The sequence below is a fragment of the Heterocephalus glaber genome, unplaced genomic scaffold (assembly GCF_053883595.1).
Source record: "Heterocephalus glaber isolate CG9 unplaced genomic scaffold, H.glaber_assembly_v1.0 deba00000621, whole genome shotgun sequence".
Lineage (NCBI taxonomy): Eukaryota > Metazoa > Chordata > Mammalia > Rodentia > Bathyergidae > Heterocephalus > Heterocephalus glaber.
The window spans coordinates 20394622-20404056 of record NW_028258153.1 but is presented as its reverse complement, the minus strand read 5'-3'; the positions used below and the strand labels follow the sequence as shown (position 1 = coordinate 20404056).

Below are 9435 nucleotides of genomic sequence, written 5' to 3'. Positions count from 1 at the left end.
CTCACCATGGATTACATATTCTTCTAGGTACATTTTATGCATTGACTCATATCTTCTCATAGAAAACTTCTCAGGGAGGTGTTTTTATTGTCCTTGTTTATCAGATGAGGTAACCAAAGCTTAGAGAAGCCAAAGAACTTGTTAAGCATCACATGGGTTGTGAGAGGTGAAGCCTCTAGTTCTGTGTGACTTCTTAGCTCTTGACCACTCTGCAGCTTTTGAGAAACCCACATACTCAAACAGTGTCCACTGCCACCATTTACTGAGGTTTTGAGAGACACTAGTGAACAAGCTGATGACCAAACACCCATAAAGCAGCTATCTTTACTGTTGCTGCTATAACAAAAATATTAAATATTTATACTGAGGAGAAATTGGCTAACAATAAAAACTTATTGGTCACAGTTTTGGAGGCTGCAGGTCCAAGAATCAGGTGCCCAAAGACTCAGTGCCTGTTTCTTTGTTTTCACAATGGTGTCTCCTGCTGCAGCCTCATGTGGCAAAAAGGATGGAAAAGGCTAATAGTCCCTTTGAGCCATTTTTCAAGGGCACTAATCAAATTGGTGAAGGTGGAATTCTCATGGTCTAATCGTTTCCTATGGGCTGTATCCCAACATCATCACTTTGGGGAATAAGTTCCAGCATATAAATTTTGGAGGGAGACATATTCACAAAACAGAGCAACACTAATCAGTAATGTAAATTATAAGGATTTTTCAGAGGAAAGGCCTAAGAACAGGAACCAAAGATTTAAGAAGCTGTGAGATGATGTGTGATGTCCAGCTGGTATCTAATCATGTGTCAGAATGTGCGCTTGACATTTTTCTATGATGCAAAGGCCCTCTTTTCTTCCATCAATGTGTACGTATTCTTGACAAAGTTGTGAAGAAATGTCTGTCTTGGAAGATATCCAAAGTTATGAGGAAATGTCTGTCTTGGACACTGCCTACCCAGTAACCATTAATCCCTTCTTCTTTACTAACAGAACCCTCATTTTATTAATGGCAGCATTAGGCTCAGGAAAAATGACTCACCTCCTCAGACTTCTTTGCCTCCATGGCATGACCACATGTAAAGGGCTGGCCAATGGCATATAAGCAAGAGCAGTGTTTTGGTTAGAGCTGCCTGCAAAGTGACTGGTAATTGCTAAACAGAGACAAGCTTGTGCTGTATTTGGTTATGATACAGGAAAGATTAGTATAGCCCTTGTATAAGAATGATATACGTATTTGAGAAGTGCTTCATATTTATAGAGTTCTTAGAAGTTACTCAACATGTCACTGGTTAAACCCAAGGACATGAAAAAAGTCAAAGTGCAATGTGTAACATCAAATAATTGAAACTGTCTTTATATAAGGTTAAGGTCAGCCTGGGCAACATAGCAAGACCCTGTCTCAAAATCATGACTAAAGAGCTGGGTTTCCATTTTTCCCTTTCCTCAAATCTATTGTGGAAGGTTGAGTGGAGGGCAGAGGAATGGGGGAAAAATAAGAACCAAGACATTATGTAAAGGTACAAATTCCCAATAATGAATGTCAGCATATTGTATACCTAAAGCGTACCAATAAAATTAATTTTAAAAAACTGAAAAGCTGGGGATGTACCTCAGTGGAAGAACATTCCTGGAAGAGCATTCCTCCAATACTGGAAAATAAAAAAGAGTAGGTTTATGGTTCTGAATGTTGTCCTAATGAAGGCCTCAGGATAGCAAGGTGACATCTAGGAAATATAACCTTCATGGCTAGTTATTCAATTGTGAACAATTTTCACTTATTCTGAGCTCCATGTTCCATATCTTTAAAATGAAGATAATACAGACCATACATATTTACTGAGAGGATTAAAATTGGAAATGTGCAACATGCCTAATGAAGATGTTGTAAGAGTATACATTTTTCCTTATTGGTAATTCCCCTCTCTCAGTGACACAAATGAAACAAACTATCTCACCTTGTCCACTCCTTTCTCAATGCAACCATTTTGAAGTCCTCTGGAATAATACCCCTTTCGCCCTGGAATTTTCTCTTAGTTTTCATCTTACCCAGCATTGGTGTCATTTATGTTGATGAGGAAGAGGGTGGGAATAAAGTGGGCACAAATGGCTCTGCTTCCTTGCAAACTTTACTGCCCCTCCCAAAACTCATATTTCCCACAGGGAAAGGAGAACCGAGTTTGTGGCCATCTTTAGATTCACAAAATATAGCTGCAGTTTTAATTCAGGTTTTCATTGAGAGCTAAGTCTTTTGGAATCATAATCATCTACGGTACACATTTATAATACGCATATGTATACATAACACATACATATTTATATATAACACTGTTTCCATGGAAACTATTACAGTACTAACAAATTACAAATTGTGACTTCACTATAATATGAAACAAGAAATTCAAATGAAATGCCAAGCATTTGTTTAAGCACAAACAGCTTTAGTAATTAAATACATAGAGAAAATACAGAAACTCACAAATGGAAATTTAGAAGCCTTTTCTAGAGTTAAAGTCTGCTTTGATATTTTTTCCCTTTTCTACAGCATCACAGTCTACGTCTTTATAAATTAAGTTTGGTGCTGGGTTAACTAGCTCTCTGCTGCACTGGAATCCTCACACACCCTCAAACTCAGCTCGTTATAAATAGTTACACCTTCCATGGTGAGAAAGATTTTATTAATCAAAAAGAGGACTTTTCAAAAAGAAAGCTCCAATGTGAAGTAGGTCTTACATCCCCTGTTTCATTCAGACAACATGTAGAACTACCCCTGGGGTTTGGAATATATTAACATCCTTTCACAATTAACCCTAATGGGACAAGAGCAGCATTTTCCCAGGCAGATGTATTCAAAGCTGAAAAATACATAGTGTTTAAATAGATCTCATTATATCAGCTACACCAAATCTCTCCTCTTTATATACAGAGGATTGTACCTCTTTTCACTGTCATGCAACATTAAAATAGGAAGGCATACACAAGGATGACATGGATTTGACAAAAAATTAATGATTTGTACATCACTTTAATGCTTCAAATCTGCAATTCATGTATGCTAATTAGTTCATAATGCGCTGTTGAAGAACAGAACTGTCATCCTGCCGCTTCACAGGTTTCTGGAAGCTCGGATGCAGCACAGACTTCCTGGGTTGGCTGCTGGATTCTGGGCTGTAACATGGCAGATCTATGAGAGTATTTTCCCCCACATGCAATTGTTTCCTGTATGTGGTGCTTTAATCTATCAGAGTTACAGTGACATGTCTCAAATAAGTGGTTCCTGGGTGCTACAATACATACCGGGAGCAATGGCACAGCATCACTGTATCTAAATGATTGATTTCTGGATTTTAGGCTGTCAGGCTTTACCTCAGAGGGCAGCTGTCATCCTCCTAAATGTATGAAGTTGTATTATGCAGCACATTTTGAAAATGTATGTACAACTGTTTTTATTTACAGATAAAAAAGGGCTGTAAAACTTGGAGAGGGGAAACAAAGAGGACTGCAAAGATCAGATATCTTTTTTCACTGTGAAATCATGTACATCTCCCCACTGAAAGGGAAGCAGCTCCCAATCCCTTTTTCTGAAATCTCCTTTAGTCTTTGCACTGCTGTACGGCTGTCACAACAGCCAGAGCCTGGGAGGCTGGGCGGCGGGCGTCACAGGCCAAATGGAAATGCCAGTGTGTGCTGGAAGCTGTCGACTGGAGGACAAGTTTCTCTGGTTTTATTGGAAAGCAAATGGATCTTCCCTGGTGCCATGTTGGAGGTTTGACTGAATGTGTTCCTCATAACCACACCTGCTGCTTTGGAAACCCAGCAGTTGTGCCTATCCAGGGGGTAGGAAAAAGGAATCAAGGGCCAAGCTTGTTTTCAGGTTCCTGACGGTTGAAATTTTTTGACTTGAAGTCTTCACAATAAATATATATGTAACTTAATTTTTTTCCATTGGAAAATACAAACAAGTGACAATAATAGAAAAACTGAGGCAGTTGAGAAAAAAGTACTCCAAATGTAGACGAACAATTAATGCATTTCAGGAATTGCCACTTCATAAAATACAAAATAATGGTATGACTAGAGGAAGTAACAGAGTGCTCAAGTTAATACGAATTTTGTCACAATGCTTATGTAAAGTTTTTATGGAACAAATTTTATTAACATTATTTGCACCAAAAAAAAGTTTAATGAAGGAAGGATACTCTTCAAGTAATGTGACTTTTGAAAGACATAAAAGGACATTCCAACCTAGAAGTAGCACATGGTTCTCCAGTTGACAACAGGAAGACACACGTTCCATAAACTGATACTATCTGCAATAACATTTGAATAATCCTTTCTTATTCTGTATCAATCTTATTTTCAAAGCAACATAACAACTTTAAGAATACTTTGAACATAGAAAAATTATCCATAATCTCACAAAGGGTGTTATCATGTGACTATCAAACATAGCAGACACCACACACATGGCACCCCACCCACCCACACACACATATGTGGTACGTGCACAAACACAGAGTAACACATTTTCTCATGAGGAAAATCAAATCATAAGCTTGAAGCTCCATCCAATAGCTTATCTGAATTTCAAAGTTGTGTACTACAAAATAAAATATTTGAGTAGAATGGCTGGGTCATTCAGCAGATGTATGCTGCGAGTTTTGAGAAATGGCCAAACTGTTTTCCAAACTACTTGTACCATTTGCATTCCCACCAGAAGTTTATGAGTACAGTGCTCATTCCTCCACATTCTCACCACCATTTGATGTGGCCAATATTTCTAACTTTGAACATTCTGATACATGTATCTCTATCTGTAGTTATTTGTTACATGTTTATCTGGTTTGGGGAACTGTCCAAATGTGTTGCTCATTTTCCCTTAGGGTGATTTTCAACGGGCTTCTGAGAGATCTTCAAATATTCTGGAAACAGTCTTTATTAGATATGTGACCTGTAAGTATTTTCTCCTGATTTGAGTCTTGTATTTTCATTGTCTTAGTACTGTTTTGAAAAGTTGATGTTCTTAATTTTAATGGAGGTATATCTCTGTATTTACATGCTTACAGTTGGTATTTGTGTGAGAGCATTCCTGGACCCCTAGGGATACCAGAACTCAAAGATGTTCCAGTCCCTTATATAAAATGGCTTAGTATTGCTTATAATTTACACACATCCTCTTCTACATGTTAAGTCATCTGTAGATTACTTATATATGTAATATAATATAAGTGCTTTGTAAAGAGTTATTATACTCTATTCTTTAGGAAATGATGACAAGGGGGGAAAGTTCTTTTGTGATCAGTACCAATGCTTTTTTTTCATAAATATTTTTCTTCTGAGTTTTGTTGAATCTATGAATGCATGTGGAAAACATATATATGGAGAACCTACTCTATATCTTCTGATATCTCCATTCTCTGGTGAGTCTACCAGACTTTTTTTAGTTTACAATTCATTTGCTCTTCTTTTACTGCATCTTGAGGTAGATGCCACTGTCACTGATTTTAGACCCAGAAGAAATAAAATCATATGTACAAATGCTCATAACAGCATTATTTTTAATAGCCTAAACCCATAAATCATGCAAATACTCAACAACATAAATATGCAATGGACTACCACTCAGCAATAAAAAGAGGATTATTACATAAACAATATAGATGTATTGAAATGATTCTGCTGGTGAAAGAAGCCAACTAAAAATATGTTCTCAATTGCCATATGTCATATGATTTTATTTATATAAAATTAAAGAAAATGCAAAGTAACCTATAGTGATACCAACCAAATTTATAGTTGCCTGAGGTTGATGGTAAGAGCATCAGAGAGGAAGTCAAAATGTAAGAACCTTTCGATAATGATGAATATGTTCCCTAACTTGATTGGATTGGTTTTTTTGTTTGTTTGTTTCTGCATTTGTTTTTTTAATTAATTTTATTGGTACATTTTAGGTATACAATATAATGCCATTCATCATTGGAAATTTGCACCTTTACATAATCTCTCTTGGGATTGTTTTTTGGGTGTGCACGTATGTTAAAACTGATCAAAATTTTTATTTTAACCATGTACATTTTATTGTATACCAATTATTACAACAAAAACCATTTAAAAGTCACCACTACAAAAATGATAAAGGCCACTAAAGAAGAGAAAATATTTGTAATAATTATATTAGACTCGTCTTACAAAATTTCTCATAACTTTTTAATAAGAAGATATGACTGCTAATCCCAATATGTCAACTTCAATGGATTAAGAAATACCCAGCAGACTGGTAAAGCACGTGCCCAGGTGTGTCTGGATAGGTCACAGTGTGGCCTTTGATCCTGCACAAGGACCCTAACTGTTGTTCTCTCACACTGTATCCTGCTCTGCTTTCAAGCCATCATGAACTGGACAGCATTGCTCCACCACAACCTTCCACCATGACATTCCCACCTCAGAGTCAGCCAACCATGGGCTGCGTTCCTTCAGACAGTGAACCAAATTAAATGTCTCCTCTGTTGAGTTGTGGATCTCAGGGATGGTGTCTCAGCCACAGAAAGCTTACTAATATAGAAGATAACCCAATAAAATAAAAGCAAAATATTTCAATGCATGTTCATAAAGAAATATATTTACAAATGGACAGTAAGCCTATGAAAAGATATTCAATAATATTCATCATCAGGAAAACAGATGAAAAGCAAGGCAAGTTAGTACTCTATACTCACTAGAATGGCTAAAATTAAAAAGAGTAACAACACCACAAACTTTTGGGTCAGGTTTTGGTGAGAAGCTGGAATTTTGTTGCTGGAAGGTGTATAGAATGGTAAAATCACTTTGGAAAATTGTTTGACAATATCTTTTAAAAAGTTAAGTATATATGATCCCTAGGATCCAACAATTTCTCACCTGGGTATGTACCCAAGTTAATTGAAAGCATATACCCACATAAATATATGAATATTCATTGCCACTTTACTCAAAATTGTTCAAAACTGGAAATAATCTCTCTCATCCTTTGGGAACTCCAATTACATGTATATTTTATGTTTAAAGTTCTCATGCTTTCTCATGCTCCGTTTATTTTATTTTTTCATTTAAAAAATTGTTCTCTCTGGGCTTCACTTTGGACAGTTTCTATCGCTATCTCTTCAAGTTTATTAATCTTTTTTATCCAATGTTTAATCTGCTGTATGTTTCCTCTCAGATATTGTAGCTTTCATCCCTAGAAGATCCATTTGAGTCTTTTTATGTCTTCCACATCGCTAGCCATCATAAGGAATCTTTCCTCTTGCTTCTGTTTATGAAATACTGCTATAATAACTCTTTTAATGTCTTGTTTACTGACTTTATCATTTGTGTAATCAGTTTCAGTTGGTTGATTTTTGTCCTCATTATAAACCACACTTTCTGTCCTGCTTCTGAATATTAATTCTGCTAATTTCCGAGGGAATGTCACACACTGTGAATTTTACCTTTTCAGTGCTGGATATATTTATATTCCTATAAATATTCTTATGCTTTATTCTGGGATGCACTTGAGTTATTTGCAGTTTGATCCTTTGAGAATTTGCTTTTGACCTTCATTATATGGGATTAGAGTAGTTTGTATTATACCAGTAACTTTGCATACTCAAGCTAAATATTTCTAAGAAAGCTATACAGTTCTTCATGGATTCTGAGGTTTTGCACTCTAAATGGTAGAAACAGGAACATTTCCTGGCTTTGTATGCACACCTAATATTATTCCTCCAATCTTTTTGGAGATTTTTTTCTTTAGTCCTGGATATAGTATCCTTGCAAACATATATCCATCAGAACTCAAGTGAAGATGGAAGAGCTGAAAACTGAAGCAGGACCTCAACAGATCTTCTTTCTCTTCTCTGTGATTCTCTCCCCTAAAAACTCTAGCCACAGATATTCCAATCCCTTCCCAACCCCAGGACCCCACTGTATTTTGCCTGTAATCCCTCATTTGCCTGTTGGTAGAGAATCTTCCCAGACAGCAAACTGGGGCAATCTTGCTCACTGTTCCTAACACTGCCCTTTTGTGAATCACAATACATCACTGTTTTTCATTGCTTGATGCTCAAAGTCTGATAACCATTTTTCCATGTATTTTCTCTAGTTTTTTCAGTTGTTATAGTAATAATAATTGAAACACAATATCCACTTTTCCAAAGGGCTCTTAATCTTATAAAAATAGGGCATTTACAAGTAATACTTTGGAGTAAGAGAAGAGGCAGGTGGTGGGTTGAAGTAAGTGGAAAAGAAAAGTTAAGTATAGAACTGGCCAGCAGCTTCTGGTTTGAAAATGAAAAACTGCATTTTGTTAGGCAAAAGAACACACCCCTTAAAGATGTCAAATTCCTAATCATGAAAACTATGACTATATTATTTTATGTGGCAAAGGGAATTTTGAAGATAGGATTAAGTACAGTGAGCATTTTGAAATGGGAGATTATATTGGATCATTTGGGTTGATCCAGTGTAATCACAATGATCCTCAAAAGAGAAAGACAGAAGCAGGATTGTCAGAGATGTAGTAACAGAAGCCAGAGATATGACAAGGTAAACTTCCCACTTCTTTCCAAGATTAAAAGCTCTTTGGAAAATTATTTTGGCAATGGTCAAAGTGATGGGATTGCAGGCATATGCCAAATACTGAGGGCTAGAAAACGTAAGAAGACCTTGCCTCCAGAAGCTATGTAAAGCAAAGGAACAGACTTTCCCCTACAGCTTCCAAGACAAACAGAAATTGACCGAAATCTTGATTTAAGTGCAGCAAGACCCATTTGGACCTCAAAACTCCAGAACTGTAAGGTGGTAAGTTTGCTTTTTAAACCAGTAGACTTGTGATAATTTTTTACAGCAGTGATCAGAAACTAATACCGGTATTGACTATGAAGGCTGCTTCATGGGCAGTAAACATCTCATCTGCAGCTTCCTCAGGTGGTGGTGAATATCTCTACTTGCTGATGTGTGAAGTACTAAATTCAAAGTGTGTCACTCTTTCAGCTTCCATTGTTGGACTAAATAGGCTAAAAAGGAGAGTTCTTAGGCAGATTCTAGTGGGAACACTGCCTTCCTGTGAATCAGAAAGATGTCCCAACCTTCATTTCACCTCCAGGGGCACCCAAATTACATGAAGGCTGAGGGGAGACAATGGCTTTCTGAATCCTGAATTCAGAAAATATATATGTTTGCACTGTAATTGGAACTTACTCTTTCTCCTCGATAAATTTCAGGTATACTTTTCAGAAACCTGGGCCTCTGTGTTCAAAGCAGGGGACTTGTTATATGTGACATTCTTGACCATTGTTCTCTTCAGCTTGATTTTCCTTAGCTTGAGGTGACTTTACAGCAGTTATTCAGTGAACTGCTTTCCATAATACCTGGATACTTTTGTGCCCACCTGAAGTTAAGTAGAAAATAGTTCTTTATTGATGAAAAAT

The 9435-nt window shown here is 36.7% G+C and overlaps 1 non-coding gene across 1 annotated transcript; it reads left to right on the top strand.

The window, feature by feature from the left end:
• Nucleotides 1-1145: 1145 nt before the first annotated feature.
• LOC147829385 (U6 spliceosomal RNA) lies at nt 1146-1251 on the top strand. The gene has a single exon (XR_015449248.1). It is a non-coding gene; the product is annotated as a U6 spliceosomal RNA (small nuclear RNA).
• Nucleotides 1252-9435: the final 8184 nt, after the last annotated feature.